The 16,188-nt window shown below is 41.9% G+C and overlaps 2 protein-coding genes across 5 annotated transcripts in view; one reads left to right on the top strand and one right to left on the bottom strand.

Moving 5' to 3' along the window:
• Positions 1–4,488, bottom strand: part of LOC311433411 (uncharacterized protein) — a 65,984-nt gene extending 61,496 nt beyond the window's left edge. The window contains exons 1-2 of the mRNA XM_084512500.1: positions 4,384–4,488; positions 2,346–2,421 (exon numbers count right to left, since the gene is read on the bottom strand). The gene's annotated coding sequence lies outside the window, so the exon portion shown is untranslated. The remainder of the gene's footprint in view (positions 1–2,345; positions 2,422–4,383) is intronic.
• A 165-nt stretch (positions 4,489–4,653) lies between these two features.
• AFTPH (aftiphilin) overlaps positions 4,654–16,188 on the top strand; it is a 46,878-nt gene continuing 35,343 nt past the window's right edge. For 2 of the 4 annotated variants that reach the window (XM_084512498.1, XM_084512496.1), the window contains exon 1: positions 4,655–4,804. The gene's annotated coding sequence lies outside the window, so the exon portion shown is untranslated. Of the gene's footprint in view, positions 4,805–15,525; positions 15,762–16,188 lie in introns of those variants that run through there. The other 2 variants (XR_014690741.1, XM_084512497.1) reach the window with 2 other exon arrangements.

Genomic DNA, 16,188 nt, shown 5'->3' with positions numbered 1-16,188 from the left:
TTCATGTAAAGCTTTTGAGGCTGATTGGTGAATTCAGTCAGACAAGCTCTTTCTGCCTGACAGTGCAGTAGCAGGGGTTATTTCAGCTATAATGGTCTAAGATAAATGCAGTTTTACTAAATTAAAAGCATTTCACAGAACTGTGCCAATTCAGTTGCATGTCAGGATGGGAAAAAATCAAAACATTCTGTGAAGATAAAATGCAAGAGCTTGACTTCCTGTTTTCAATTTGCTTGATTTTCTACTTTTATATTTCATTTTCATGGAAAAAAATTTAAATTAGTTAGCATTGCATTGACAATAGCACAAATGAAGGGCTCTGGCATTAGTGAAATGAAATGATCTGGTAGGCCCAAAGAACATTTTAAACTCATTCTATGGATAATTTCAGATCTTCAACTGTCTGATTCAATTTTGAATTAAAAAAATAAAATCAAGCACCACAATTTCTCAGGAAACAGAATGTCTAGCTTCTGATCTGCAGCACTGCCAGACTCAGCAGAGAGGAAAGCAAACTGCCTGAAGTATAAAAACTTATCTAGCTTTTGATTAGAGTAAGTTTATTCCATACACAAAGCTTGCACTGCCAGAAGACACACTGTACCATACATATTTTGCAAATAAAAAAGTAACAATAAGTTTTGTTGTTGTTTATTTGTTTTAAAAGAAAAACCACACTGTTAGCAATCCAAGGTGTTTCAGAAGCTATTCTGCATTATACCATGCAGTAGTGGTGTAGCTTATAGTATAACCAAAAGCTCCAATTAGGAACCATATTGTAAACTCCAAAATGAGAAAAAAATGTTTTCCCTATAGATACTCCACTTTCTTGAGAATTATGAATAACTGAGTTTATGAAGGACACGGGTGCAGATCATAACAAGTGCTTCCTGTCATCCCCAATTCCTAAACCAGGAGGAGTGAGCCTGCAGACCTTGTGGGTTTTTGAGACAGCCTTTCTGAATCATCTTGACACACCATGCCATCTTTTTCCACCTAAGACTTCTAAGAAGGCTGCGCCCTCTCCTGACAGTTTAGGACTTAGCAGTAGTGACTCATAAAGCTGGTTTGCTGTGGCTAACCAGTTTGGACCTTAGAGTTATCAAGGCCAGTCCCACTTCAACTAAAACCTTTACTGCACTATGTAAAAGGGGCTTCGCACTGAGATGGATATCTCAAGATTACAGCGTTTTTTCATCATGTTGTCAGAACAGGAATAACATGGAAGTATAAGACAAAAAAAGGAAACAAGTTCAAAATGTTTGAAGATTTTTAGAACACTACTCTAGAACAGTCTTCAAATAACACAGTGTCTGTAATCCATGCAATTCTGAGAAGGAAACTTTCATGTGTTGAAAATATAACCTTGAAATTAGTGTTGTAACTCGTGGATTCCACTTCATAGAACAAATACATAACACGGCTAATGCTATTATAAAGAGTCAGTCTGCCTTCGTAAGCAAACGTAATCCCCTTCAACTGGCAAAGCTTACGCAGGAATGACTAAAAAAAAAAAAAATCCCACACATCTTGTCAATCATTCATGCTATGCCTAAGTGAAGATCACCTTCACTTTTTCATGTAGGACACTTACCTCTCATCTGATCCTGCATTAAAGTTAAATGAATTTTACAGACTCACAACTGCATACTGATTAAAGCTTCTGATCCTAGAAACTACCGAACACCACCAAGAGAAGGAAATTTCCCTCTGGTCAAACTGGCAGGGACCATTTGGAAGGATTTTCTGCCTTTCTTTGTAACTTAGGATATGACTCACTTCCTCAAACCATCCGGGAATTTTACTTAACCATTTTCCTTCTATTCTAGGACCTAATTACTGACGCTGCTGATCTTTCTGGCTCTCTTCCTGTGGTACATGGTTGGGCTTGTGGCTTTTCCACACAAGAGCTTTGCATTTGTTTTAGGGTGCAGGGGCTCAGGTTACTGCCTGGGTTGTTTAGAAGGCAGAGTGTTTATCCAATATGTTCATTCACATCATTGATGCCTCAGTTGTAGAAGATAATAATCAAATTAGCTCCTCTAATTATGTTATTTACAATATTGCCATAGGGGTGGGTAACACACACAGCCAATGACCATTATATAAACATGGCTGGTACAGGAAAAGATGCTCCATGGACTAACAGCACACTCTGAGGTATATTTTGGGGCTTTAGAACTTAATGGCTGTTGCCAGATATGGGAAGAAATTACCTAATTTGTCTGGTGCTTTACAACTAAGTATTTCACTTCTTTTAAAGATTTTTCTCTTCACCCATACAATTGTAAACCACGTTTTACACTGGGTGAAGGTCAAAGTTCTTTGATAGCTAAGTTTCCTACCTTCCAGTCCCTTCATTGCTTCTCCTCCTGTCCTGCCAGGTCAGCACAAGCTTTACGCTGCATTTCTCACACTAAGCTGGAAAAAAAGAAAACAGCCACCAGGTGGCGAAATGTAACACTCACCCAGCCTCATTAATAGTCGCTTATGATTATCTTAAGCTATTGTAACAGGACTCCTAATGTAATTGAAATATTGTATTAACAATATAATTTTCCCATGCTTCCCAGAGGCCTTATATGTCTTATTAAATTAGTAGATTAATTATAATTACTCTTAAAAAGCATTTGAGGCATTTTTATTCACAAACCCATCTCAAACACGAAGAGTCATATGTACAACCCTGTTTTAAGCCTTCCTCAGAAAAATTACTGTGTCTAAATATATGCTTAAGCCTCCATAGGAACAAAGTTTTATTATTACGCTTTGATTGCTATTTTATTATTGTAATTTGTCAGCATGTTGTAACCACTGTAGTGTTCAGTTTGCTACTGTCAAGGGATGTATATCAGGCTTCGCACATTATTTAAAAACCTCGTTTTGCATTTTAAAATACTTGGTGTTTGCAGTTTTGACAATACTTACCAATACAGTGTTAACAGGCATTAGGAAGGGAAAAAAGCATTTTTTAAAAAACAAACAGAAGTATGCATGTGGTATTTCTCATGATTTTTATTAATGGTTTTGCTGTTAACGTTCTTTCATCTATGAGGTCAAATCATTGTCTGCTTGTGTTCCTTGGGGAAAAGGGCACATAAAAAAAATATAACCACCACAGTATCTCCCTGCGTGCTTTCTTGACAGTCTTTCCACGCCTTTTGACTGAATTTGCACAGTAAACAAGTGAACTGAACCATAAAAATACAACCTTGAGAAACCCAGTTCAACTAAGGAAGATTTGACCAGAGTTGCACTTGAAACTAGCCTATGCACAGACCTTCTTTATGAAATGGAGACACTTATGAATCTCATTTCCCAGAAACAAATTTGTACCAAGCTACTCTTTGAAGGAGGCAACTCTGGCAGCCCCCAGTGCTTAGGAACTGAGGTTTCAGCTTGACGCAGGCAGGCCCTCAGGGACTCCACGAGGATTAAGTGGTTTGTAAGCTCTGAAGTTCAAGAAGTTTGCCCCCTGGTCACACAGAGACATAAAAGGTGGAACAGCGATCCTGCTGTCTGTTCCAGAGGTGGATTTGGAAACAGGATTGTGGGATCATATACATGGGATCAGACTACTTCCCCCTAAACTTCAAAGGGGCAAAATTTTGCAATCAACAATTTCCTATGCAGGAATGTTATCCTAACCCTCAAGAATTAGAAATGAAGCCACCTCATAACACAGGCAAAACCAAAATCTCTTCAAGAGATTTTGCGAAGAGATGCTCTGAGCCCTCACCGAGTCCTCACACCAGGGGCACCCATCCTCTGCAGCGCTGCTCCCACTGCGAAGCACTGTCCTCTCTCAGCTCTCCTCCTGCCACTTTCCTCGCTGAAACACTCCGACAGATTCTCCCCGATTCCTCAGCTCTATTTTGGGGGTTCTTTTTTATATGTTCCCACCGGTTTGCCGAACCTCTCCGCGGAGAAACTCCCTCACGGCCCCGAGCCCCCTCACCGCGGCAGCCGTGAGGGCAGGGCACGGCTCCTGACAGGATTCCCGGCTCCGCACCCGAGCAGCCTCCCTCAGGCTCCACCTTGCGCAGCCACAGGGCACCTCTTAAAAAAAAAAAAAATAAGACTTAAATCCCTCACATTCACTAGGTGAGAGCACGGAAAGCACCGCAACACGGGGCTCGCAGCTGCAGACCCCAGCCCGCTCCCTGAGGCACCAGAGGGGCTGTACGGACTGGGGGAGACCCGAGGGGTCGTGGAAGTTGCCCGACCGACTCGGGGAGCCGTTATGCGGAAATAACGGCCGCCGGGAGAAAAGAATGAAAAAAAAAAAAAAAAAAAAAAAAAAAAAAGGAAAAAAAAAATGCTGCCCTCACTCAACATGTCGGCCACGGCTTCACCTCCCTGCCAGCCGCTCTCCCGCCTCACCCCTCGTCCAAGATGGCCGCCCTGCCGCGGTAGGGGAGGCTTGCCAGCACTCAAGATGGCGGCCGCGCAGCAGCGCCGCCGTTTCCCTTAGCGGAGCAGCCGCCTCCACCGCAGCATCGCTCGCCCGCTCGTTTATTTATCCGCCTCGCCCGCCCCGGCGCTGCCCGCCTCTCCGGCCGCCGCTGGGAGCGACGGGGGCGGCGGCTGTGCGGGGCCAAGTGGGCGGCGGCAGCGGGGCAGGAGGCGGTGGCCGCCGGGAGGGGGCCGGGCTGCCGCGACGCGGTTCCTGTCGCCGTGACATGGGTTCCCCCTCGATGGCGGCTGCCGCGGGAGGCCTCAGATAACCGGCCGCGTCCCCTCTCCCCTTACCCCACCGCAGCCATGCCCGCCCGGGCCCCGCCGCCCCCCGCGCAGCCCTCAGGTAAGAGGCGGCGCCGCCGCCGCAGCCGCGATCCCCTCGCCCCGGCGGGTCGCCCAGTTTGGGGGGCGGCCGGTTTCCTCCGGGCCTCGGCCGGGGAAGGGCACCCCATACCCCGCGGCAGCGAGCGGGGGATCCCCGGGGCTTGTCCTGCCTCGCCCGGGCCCTGCGAGGGGATCTCCTCTCCGCCCTTCCTCCCTCCCTCCCTCCCTGCCTCCCTCCAGCCGCGCCCGGCGGAGGCTGAGGTGAAAATCCCCGCAGCGGCCAGGGGTCGGACCTCAGCCCTCGGCTTTGTCCCTTGGAGAGCCCCCCGGGGACGTGGGGACAGCCGGGCCCCAAGGGCCGGGCACGATCGTGAGGGGGCGGCTGAGGGCCGAGGGCTGGGGCCGCCCTGGGAGAGGGGGGCTCGGGGCGTGTGGTGCGGAGCCACCGCTGGGGCTGGCCCCGGGGCTGGGTTTCTGCTGCTCTGCCTCGCCTCAGAGGGGCAGGAGCTGCGTTCAGGCGAAGATGACACTCAAAAAAAAAGTTATGTGGTGGGTCGGGTGCTTTTCCTCAACGTAACGCCGTTCTGAAAATCAGCAGAAACATTAAAGCGCGTATTAAGTGCTGAAACGCATACTGAGCACTGATGCTTCAGTTTGTTGTTGTACGTGGCGACCCAACAAACCAAAATATTCTTCTTAGAGAAGAACAGTTTCTTAAACGAAGGGTTAAGCCCTAGCATTCCTTCAGAGTGTCACTGAGTTGGTTTCTTGGTGGTGGCAGCCCCTTTCGTCCAGCTTCAGCGCCCTGCACAGAAATCGAAACTTTGGGAAGTTTGCTGCTCCATTTGAAGTAAACATCTGCTAGTAAATGAACTGAGGTACCACAAAAAAACTTCATTAACAGGAGCTGTACCACCTTGGTCACATAAGTTTTGTTCTCATATGCGTTTTACAGCACGATGTGCTGCGTTAGAGCTGATTTCTTCAGCTGCTGAGTTCATGGCAAAGTGAGTTTGATGGAAGTTGGTTTTTTAACTGGGCTGGTCCTTAGAGGTTGAACGTAATTAAAAGTATTTCCTTCTTGTTTTATTCTCTGGACGTATGAACTAGACTCGGAAAACCAATTAGCCTACTTTAAGCCTAAAAACATTAGGTTGTATTGTCAGCGCAGACAGAAGTCTGTAGGCACGCTCATAATGCAGTTGGAGATGTATCTGGAGGAATAGCGTGTTAATTGGGAGAGCCAGGGGAAGAGCTGAAGTACCCATGACTGATAAGTTTATTTTATTTTATTTTTTCAGGAAATCTCTCTATCACGTAGGTGAAAATTAATAGCATAAACTTGAGGGTAGGAGAATTGAAACTTAAATACGAATTAGCTGCATAGGAAAGAGGCTTCAGAAAACGTAATATGTTGTGGTGTTTCCTTTCCACATGATGTTTTGAATAAAATACATGTTGTGTGACCTTCTAAGGTCATGTGAAAGCATGACCTCTTCTTTTGACTTCCTTAATTTGTTTATAAGTAAACAATTGAAGGATCTCAGCCTGAATATAGCAATTTGTGCTATCCAGTTCTTCTGTGTTTTTTTTTGCCATGATCATGGTTTCATTTAGCACAGGATTTCATAGATCTCTAAAAATTTAGACTTATTTGCAGTCAATTGTATTTCTTACATATTTATTTTGATTGAGGCAGCACGTGATTTCATGTTTGTAAGTAACCATCAAGAAATGCTTTACTACCTTAAGTTAATGTCAGCATTTTAACACCCTAGTTGCATGAAAAACCCCTGAAACTCTTAAGCACTTTCAGAAGACTTGTCTTTCACAGTGGAAATAATAAACCAGCTTAGACAGACTTCAGCCAACTCTTTGCCCTTGCCTCTTGAAATATTCATAGAGCTCTCCGTGCAGAAATGTACTGGTATCAGTTGGAAAACCAGTGGTAAAGAAACCTGTGCTAGATCTGGTTGTTTGCATGATACTCAGCAGCATAATCATCTTTCAGATACTCATTATCTTTTTCTACAGACTGTTCATTCCTTTCTGTGCTATTGTAGTGTCTGACAACTTAAACTATGTCTTTGTGAATGTTTTACTGCAATGACATGCTAACCTTTTCATGGGGATTCAAAATACTCATTTATGATTTTTCTGGATAGTCCTCTTTGGAAAAATGCCTCTCTCAGATCCTACTCGTCGGTAGGTTTCACAGATTTTTACTTCAAGCTGCTCCTATGTACACACACACACACAAAAGTCTTGAAATGTGCCGTGTTTGAAAACTGACAGTCTCATTTCCAGCAGACTTTGTTCTGTGCTAATGTCTGTAGCAATTAAAGTTTTGGATTGACACTGCAAGGAATGTTTCTGTATGGGCACCAATTGCAAGGTGAGTTAATGAGTCTCTTTCTGTAAGGGAAGTAATTTGTGTTTGTGTTCTTTTTCTTTAAAAAATCCAAGAGTCATTTGGAAGAACCACAAGGAAGGGAAATCTTCACCTACCTTTAGTATGTTTGAAAGTAGGTACTGGGGAAAGGAAACATGAAGCCTCGGGGTCATATGTCTGTTGAAAGATGATGCAAAATAGATCCTATTCTTTGCAGTATTAGGTGTCCCTCGTTTATTGTGAATGTTTCTTAATATTCTTAGTACGGCAATGTCTGTGGGTGGGATAAATGCTGAATAATGTCAGTGAGTTCTTGATAAGTGTGTTTAACTTCCTTTGGTCAGGTACATTTTTGCTTTGTTTTTCTCACCTACTTCTCTGCACGTTGAAGAAAATACTAGTTCACTTAAAAGCAAGCGAGAGTTTGCAGTAATGGAGGGAAAAACTACAGTTGTTTTGCTTGTGCTAGCATATTTCCTCTGGCGAGCTTTGTGAGACCCTTTCCTTTAAGAATGCACCTCGAGGCAGTTGTAGTCTGCTCTTTACTTTAGTGTACGTGAGCTTTGAGTGCACTGGAGAACATATTGCTCTGTAAATAAACCTCTAAGAAGAGCTGACCTTAGGTAATTTAGTTCTAATACTTTCTAATCCAGCACCTTTTCATCTTAATTTAGAACAGGTTCCCAAATAACATGTTTCAGAGTAACACCCCCAAATGCATTTTCTCGCAGAGTTGAACGCTGCTGTAAAATGAATTGAAGAAATGTTAGGAATGAAAGCATCCTGGTTATGCATTCCTTACGCAATCTCTCGCTTCATGCATTGTTTGGATGTGTGCAGTAGGTTACGCACAAATGCAGTGTTCCCACAGAGCCAGATCTTAAACCTGGTTGACTTTCCCAGCCAAGCGTGTTTGCCTACATGAGTTTAAAACCGTGCTTGTTCTTATAACATCTTCCCCAATGTCTGTGCACAGATTTAGGTATGCTGTCTTTTTCTGCAGCTGTTGAAGCCAGTCAGTTGATTTGCAGTGAAAACATTAGGTTTGTTTTGCTCGTAGCAATTCTGTAAAAATAACCGGGTCTTTTTGTTTTGGGGAAGTGATGCTATTCTCGGTTAAGAGGAGAGTCATGAACAAACACAACGTTCAGGTTCGTGTTTTTCAGATGTTCCTTGCATTCCACGGCTGAGCATAAATGGAATATGGAGAAGCGAAACAGTGCAGCTAGTGAAGGCATGCGTTTGACTGCTTCTGTATAATCTGACAAGTAAGATTTAAAGGAAGATATCTCAGAGCTAGTTCCATTTCCCATTTGTGCCACCTAACTTAGTCTTCTCGTATGCGATGAGAGGGAGAAAAGCAGTGGCAAAGAGGTTTGGATCTTACATAGGGTGAGTTGTCTGAGGATGCCTTGTGTTTACTGCCAGCTTGGGGAGGACAGGAAGCCTGAGATAAGTGCCTGAGTCCTGCTGGAAGGAAGCCTCCTGAGTTTTGTTACTTTAAAGTTGCTTTTACATTCAACACTTCCTCATAGAAGGTGTCTGGCGTATGCAGTGTTTGTTGAAACCGCCATAATGTACAATTGTATTGATTAATGCCAAACGTTGCGTAATGAGAAACAAGGCTTATATTTAGACACATGGGCTGTATCGGAGCTGGGGAACATTGCTTGGACGTACATAACTTGAGGAAAACAAAAACTGTGTCCTGAAACTCCTGCTTTGTGTAATGGACCTTCTGGCCCTAACAGCATTAGATTCAAAATCGAAAGCATTGATTTCTGGAGGCTTTATGAAGTAAACATTTTCTATCTGTATTTTGTTTGCTGGTAAGCTATTCCAAAAGGAAAAGTAAACTTAATAAACTAATTTAGGAACGTATTGACTGCAGCTTGGACAATGACTCTTTTTGGATTGGATTTTAGTTGTAGGGATCTTGTTTTAACAGGCAGACTTCTCACATTTACAATGGCCCTTCTAGAAATGAGTTTTCAGGTGCAGTACAGAAGGACCATAAATCCATTTTCCATTGTTAATAAGCCAGTGGAAAGGCAAAGTTATAATGGGGGACATTACTGGAAGCCAACATTTTGCTGTAACGAGGAGTCTAAATCCGGTCCTTACTAAGACATTTTGGATTAGTTTGAGGAATTCCCTTGCAGTGAAGAGCTGAGTGTTCTTGGAAAGAACAGCTACTAGCAGCTAATGACTTGAATCCACCTCCTTGCCATTGCAAGCTTTTTGCTGCAAGGCATTTCAGTAACCTTGTAGTTCCTATCGGGGAGATCTTGATCATGCCATCCCTGGTTAGTTTAAGTTTCTTTATGGGTTGTGATGGGTTGCTTAACTCAGCTTTGCTTTCAGAATAATCTGTTACTAAGAAGTTACTCATTGTTTTGCTAATGTTCTCCTTAAAGGAAGCGTTCTAACCCATAACATTTTGTTTGATTGATTTTGTATCTCAATTATTTCTTTACCTAGCAGTGTTCCTGGTGGCTTCCCAGTGTTTTAGGTCTTATATAAGAACCAAACATGCTATTTTAAGTTCTGCCTTAGAAGATGCGCAGACAAGGAGCTACGTGTAACTGCTTTTGCTTGTTGTAATTACATTCTTCTCTTTGCTGCCGTGTCTTTGTTAGATTTGCTATGGCTCTGCAAAAAGGTAATGAACAAAGATGCGGTCCACGTATGAGGAAAGCAGATGCCGTTCCCTATTTACTACAAGCAAATAATGAGATACCCTGGTTTGATAGTCAGTGTTTTAGAAACCTAATTAGTAATGAGGTACATGTAAAAGTAGGGTATGAATTTTGTCCTTCTGAATCCTTGCACTATCAAAACTTGAATCAAGTACTACTCTAATATTTTCCATCATTACAGGTTTTTTTCTCTTCTACTGTGTATTTCAAATTAACTCGTTATGTGCTTAAGTGCTTGTGACATTAGAAAAAAAATGATTTAAAACCAAGAATGGCTGCAATAGGATTGAATCGGACCAAATTAATCAGTAGCATTTTTTTCTTTAAAGTAAAATGGCGATATGCACCATAAGTGTACTGATGAATTACATTTATAGTGCGACTTTAACAGTGGTATAATGTCTACTGGAGTGGAATTTGTTTGTGAAATTCCTTCATAACGAATATCAAAATACGGATATAAAGAAACAGTCAGAAGCAAGAACTAGTGCTTTTATCAGCTGTGCTTTTTTGTTGTTGTTGTTTTTGTTTTTAATACCAAGCAAAGGGTTGCAGAAAATGGCATCTGGAAGAGAAAACAATTCTGTGATACATTTTTCAGAAAAATGTTGGGCAAACTGCATGTCATGACAAATTGATGGCAATCCATTATCACTCTAATAATACAAACTATCTTTATTATGATTCAGAAAAACTTGCTGACACTTGTCAACATAAAGCTGTGATTGGGAATAAATTAATCCAGCCTAAACTGGAACGCTGAAACGCGCTCTGATTCTTCGCTTCAAGCTCTGCTGCCAGAAATCTGGGTTATTACAAACCGTAGAAACGTAGCTGCTCCATTATGTGCAGGTAAAAACTGTTATAATTTCCCTCAAAGAAGAATCCTGACTACATAGCATGCTGAGAACTTGGTGGTTTCCATTTGTTTAAAAATTATATTTTTTTCCAGAGCATTTAAATGAGCAGATAGATGGTAAAGTGCATGTTAACCTCTTAGCAGGCTTTTAAATTTGGGAGCCAATTCCCTCTTAAAATACGAGGAAGATAAGTAACGTGCATCTCAGGCGTGGATTTTTCTCAAATTCTACTTCCTGAGTACAATCACATTTTACAAGTGAAGGGGTTAATCGCTTGAAATACAGGTTTGCAAGATGATGGAGCCTCGCAGCGTGACTGGCAGGGTATGTCTGAGCCGGGTGGAGAGTGCTGCACTACAAAAGATGAAGCCGCAGTTCCAGCTCGGAGCCCCCGTTTGAGATGCCAGACAAAGCAGGGATTAACTAAAGGAATTAATGAACAAAGTTGTTGTTCTGGTAGCCCGGTGGCTTTTCACCAAGTTAATGTTCCAGTGAAGGATAATGAATTGGGTTCAATGGTTTGTGGTTGGCAGGTGGAGCGCTTTTGAAAGTCAAGAAAGGGGTTCATAATGAAATCCTTGCTGAAGGAAAGAGCATGAAGGCTCAAAATTCCCATGCTTTTTTATGTTGTAAGGTGAACTGGGAGTATGTTAAAAATTTATCAGTGATTAGTCCAAGGGCGGGGAAAGACTGATAAACATTTAAACAATTTCCTTCCGATAACCACTTAGTATGACGGTCTTCTGAGTTCTGTAAACAACAATTAAATCATATTAACATATACACAGTACAGTTTCATACATTTTGGAGTTCCTTAACATGGACTTTTAAAATGCATCTGTAACATGGATTTGTAAAACGCAATGGTGCATTTCCATCCTTGGAAATAGATGACTTTCCAAAAAAAAATTGATAAATGAGCCCATACAAATGATTATGCAATTAGATCATATGGGCTAAACTGATTAAAGTAATTCAAGATGAGGATTTGAGAATCTGATCACAGCTTTGATAGTTAACTACAATTAATGTTCCTCGCAGATCCTGTTTTGGCAACTGTTCCTGAAACGTATCTGGAGCAGAGCATTGTGCTGTGGGACTGCTGTTGTGTAAATGATCCCTGTGATGTTTTAAAAGTGCTTTGAAATAAAAAATTGAAGGAAGTTTCTTCCCTATGGCAGAAGTTGCAGGGGAGAAAATGTTTAGATGATCGGAAGTCTTCGTGCAAATTTGATTGGGGTTTGGCAGTCCGGTTCAGCCCCAGGTTACCTTTGTTCTGTTCTTCCTCGCCTACATTTTTTATGGTAACTGGGGGGGGAAAACAGTCTTGGAGGTAAATTCCCTGCAGCAGTGATGCTTGCTGCCCCCATGTTACTCATTTTGTTTTCTGAATGCTGCGTATTATTTTATTTTTTCAGTCACTCTGCCCCTAAGAAGTTTCTGAACTCTGTTTTATTTCTGGGTGAGATTACGATAACTATAGCCTTCTGTCTGCTTCTTTATCATTTACTGTATTATTTTTGTGATAATAGGCACCTTGTGGAAGTACATCCAGTGCAGGCTAAGAAATAATTTTCGTGGGCATTTTTCGCATGAGATCTTGTGATGTCAGGTGGCGGAGCAGTAACTAATGCAGAGTTGAATGTGATTTTTTTCAAATAACTCAAGTGAGAAGCAGCTTCTACATGCCTAGAAATGTAAAAAGATTTTTCTCTAAAAAAGCATGCTTGCAGTGAAACAAGTTCAGACAAACTATCTGTTTAAGGGGAAAGCGCAGAACGACTTCTTCAAGGCCTCTGATTCATAGTTTTGGGATGCATCTTTGAGCTACAGATTAAAAAAAAAAAAAAGAAATTGAACTTCTGTTATTAGTTCAGGCCTCATTGTTAAGTCTGACTTCTTAATTTAAATAATATTGGTCTGTGTCCTGCATAATTTAGGAGGTTCCTCAGCGTTCTCCCTGATTGTGATCCACAAAGCCCCAGTAATGCAGGTGGGCCACCGAGCTCATAATGCTTCCTCGCCAAGTGCAAGAGATGCAGCTGACCAAAGTACCTGCTGAGATTTGGGAAATCATTAATTTTGATGTTGCTGTCTAAGTGCAGAGCTGTAAGTTCTTATATTTGCTAGATGGAAGCAAAGCTGAGGTTGCTTTTACTGTGTGCTTCCCTTCTCAGGGCTTCTCATCAGTAAAAATAAGGCTCTTGGGATAGGGGCTGCTGGTCTGTCTAGATTTATCTCCTTTCTACTTGAATATATTTGCTTTTGTGATGTGATTGTTCTAAAACTGCTTCAAAAGAAGAAAAACCTGATATGTATTCATTTAGGGTTTTTAATAGATCTGTTACTTCTGTGTTAACCTTGGTCTTTAGTACTCGTCCTGCATTGAGAACTTCAAGACTGGGTCTTGTGGACTTGAGAAATGGGTGTTTCACAATCAAACATGTGAGCTTCCTAGATTGTGGCAGTGTACAAGCATTACTTACTTACTTTCTTAAGCATTTAATGTTTTCTAGGCTACCAGTTTGAGAGTAGTTGAAATACTTAGGGATTTTATTTGGGTTTCTGCTTCAAATTTTTCTGGAATTAGTTGCATACTTCTTTACTTTCCAGGCTGTGGAACACTCATTTTCTATTTTAAAATCCTTTCTGTCTTAAAAATAGCTTTAGAGATGTCTTTTGGAGTGCATCTCTGCCAAATAAAGAAGAAAACATCTAATGACATGATAAAATGCAGTGTTGAGGCTGCAGTGGCTTTAATGATAGCGTTTGGTTGTGGTGATGGAGCTGCTTATCCCACCCTCCAGCTTTGTTAGCTTTTTTTCCTGTTTGTTTGGGTGGTTTTTGGTAGGACTCTTGTCTTTATCTTCCTTCTTTCCAGCCATTTCCTAGCTCCTCTTCAAGCTCCTTTTTCTTTTTGGTTTATATCTAACCAGTGCCATCCTTGAAATAGTGTTGAGGGTGGGTTTTTTTGTTCCAAAAAATGGGTTTCTTGCCTTTACATCTCTTCAGCTTTTGTCACATGGGGTAAGATAATAAATACCGTGTCAACTGAATTTTCCAAAGAGGTGTAAACACTCCCGTTAAATTCCAGGAGGTTTAATAATAAATTTGTGCTGTTGCCTACTGAGATTAAACTGGAAATTCATGGACTCAGATTTAGTTACAAAGAGTTAACCAAATAAATAACCAAATAAATTACTTTTTGTTTGTTTGTTTGTTTTCCTTTCCCATTTCCAGGGCCAGTAGCAGGAATTGGTGAGGGGGTGAATCCCATTTCAAAGGATGCTGCTTTCTCTGTCCTTTCCCATTAGTGTCCGTGTGTTTCTGAAGAGCTGTGGGTTTGTGACTCTGGGAATCATGAAGTCCTGACCCAGGGCTGTGGGGTTTAAGCAGCTCCCCTGTAGCTTTGAAGAGTGCTTTCCCCAGGGTACGATGCCTTGGGATGAGCACAGCTCGTATATAGCAGATAAACATCTATCTACCTAACCAGTCTTTTTATTTTTATTATTATTTTTATTTTTCCTACAAAAGTACAACCAGCAGGACTGCTCTGAGAGTCACAAAGAAGAAATGCTGTTATCGTAGGTAGTGGATTGGAAGCCCAGAAGCTTGCAAAGTAAACAGGTTGGCGAAATGTCAATGTGAGCTCAAAGTCATACTCCACAGACACCTCAGACAGGATCTTTTACGTTCATGGATGACATTAAGCAGCAGTTGCTAGACCTTGATGTAAAATGGGGAGAGTGCTTTTGGCCGCTGAAGCCTCTGAGGCAGGAGAGTGAAGCTGCTCTCTGCAATACCTTGCTAAGCAGCTGGTGCTGAGTAAGCCTATGTGGGAGCTTGTTGACAACTTCATTCTAAACAACATTTCTCTGCAGTCTTCAGTTTTCATGTGATGTTACAAATTACTTCTTGGTTTCACTTTGATAAGCAGCCTATTCTTTTATAGCTGCAAAATATACCCTTTAAAAAAGTTGGAGATCTGTTAGTCACCTGAAAGATCTCAGACTTTCCTGGTAAATACGATGAGCTGTTTGGCTCAAGAGCTGTGGTATGTTGTGCTTGAAAAGAGCTGCAGAGCTTCATTTGTTGATGTTGTACCCTCTGTGTGATGTTGTTTAGGATCACGTACAAAGTGCTTTGCCAAGTGCTTTGGAGTTAAGGATCCTTGTTTTGGTTTCGTTTCAAAACTCAGAAAGTCTGCACTTATTGTAGTAATTAGAAATTCAACTATTTGCTAATGTATGTAGGTGGTTTCCAATTTTCTCTCTTTCTGCAGGTAACACTTAGTATGTTACAGGTTATTGGTAGACAAATGACATTTCCAATGGAAAGAGCCCAGTTATAGCTCTCCCTTTAAGGATTGTAAGGTACAAACTGGTTAGGTGATGTGTACAGCTGTGAATATATAAATAATACTAGCTAGTGGTTCATTAATCACATGCAATAGTGGAAAAAAATAGACCATTTTTGGTGTTGGTGGGAATTCTCAATCCATACCTTGATTGTTTCTTTAATAGTTTGCAATGTTAAAATTGTGTCCTTAATCTGGTTCTATCTAGGCCATGGGAGCGCTTTCGTACTTTTTTTTCCCCTGTGATTTAGTGATTTGTGTTTAAATATTTCATGGATAATCTTGCTCCGTTCTGCTTTTGAGAATAAGCTTTGACGGAGAAGTTTGTTTTGCTTCTAGGCTTTGAAGGTGCTTGTCATGGCCTTTCCCAGCTGGAGGCTTGCAGGCCAGAAGCAGGCTGGCAGCAGCAGCTTTACAGGGAGACAGCACGCTTTGGCTTGGAGTTAGGAAATCCAACGAACAGGAAGATGGGACAGAAACTCAGGAATTGGTAGAGACTTACATTGCAGGACAGCAGATCACAGCTAGCAATTATAACTGTAACTTCTTCCACCACTCCTTTACCATTTCAAAGCATAAGGAAGCATCTTTACAAGTTTTTGGAGCTGCTGTCTTAACGTACACAACTGATTGTCCATCAAGTGGCTTAATTTCTGTGGCACAGTAAGGTGAGGGGCACAGCTGAGTGCGGGACAAGGCAGGCCTGGCTGTTTGTAAGGGTAACTGGCTATTTCATGAACTCCTGGTGTCAGGACGCTGGGAACTGGTGGGTTAAAACTCGATTTAGTTGCGTCGGTGTATTGCATGACAGCTCAAGACAATTGTGTTTTGTGTGCTGGCATTTCAGCACCGTCTGCTGAGAAATGTGATCGTGGAGTACTTGACAAGAGACTTGAACTGTCCCCAGTAGATTGTGACTTCTAAAACAGAAGAATTGGTTATAAAATGGCTTTGGGAAACTCCTGGTGCTGCCTTTATGATCTGCCCTGTGTGCTACATCCAGTGCAACTGCTGCTGAAAGTTACTTGTCACAGGCTTTAGCTGAGACTGCTGTTGTGTGTTTTTGTTTTTATTTTGTTTTTTTTTTTTTGCCAG

Source organism: Aythya ferina (assembly GCF_964211825.1).
Source record: "Aythya ferina genome assembly, chromosome: 3".
Taxonomy (NCBI): domain Eukaryota; kingdom Metazoa; phylum Chordata; class Aves; order Anseriformes; family Anatidae; genus Aythya; species Aythya ferina.
This window is presented reverse-complemented; position numbering and strand designations above follow the sequence as displayed.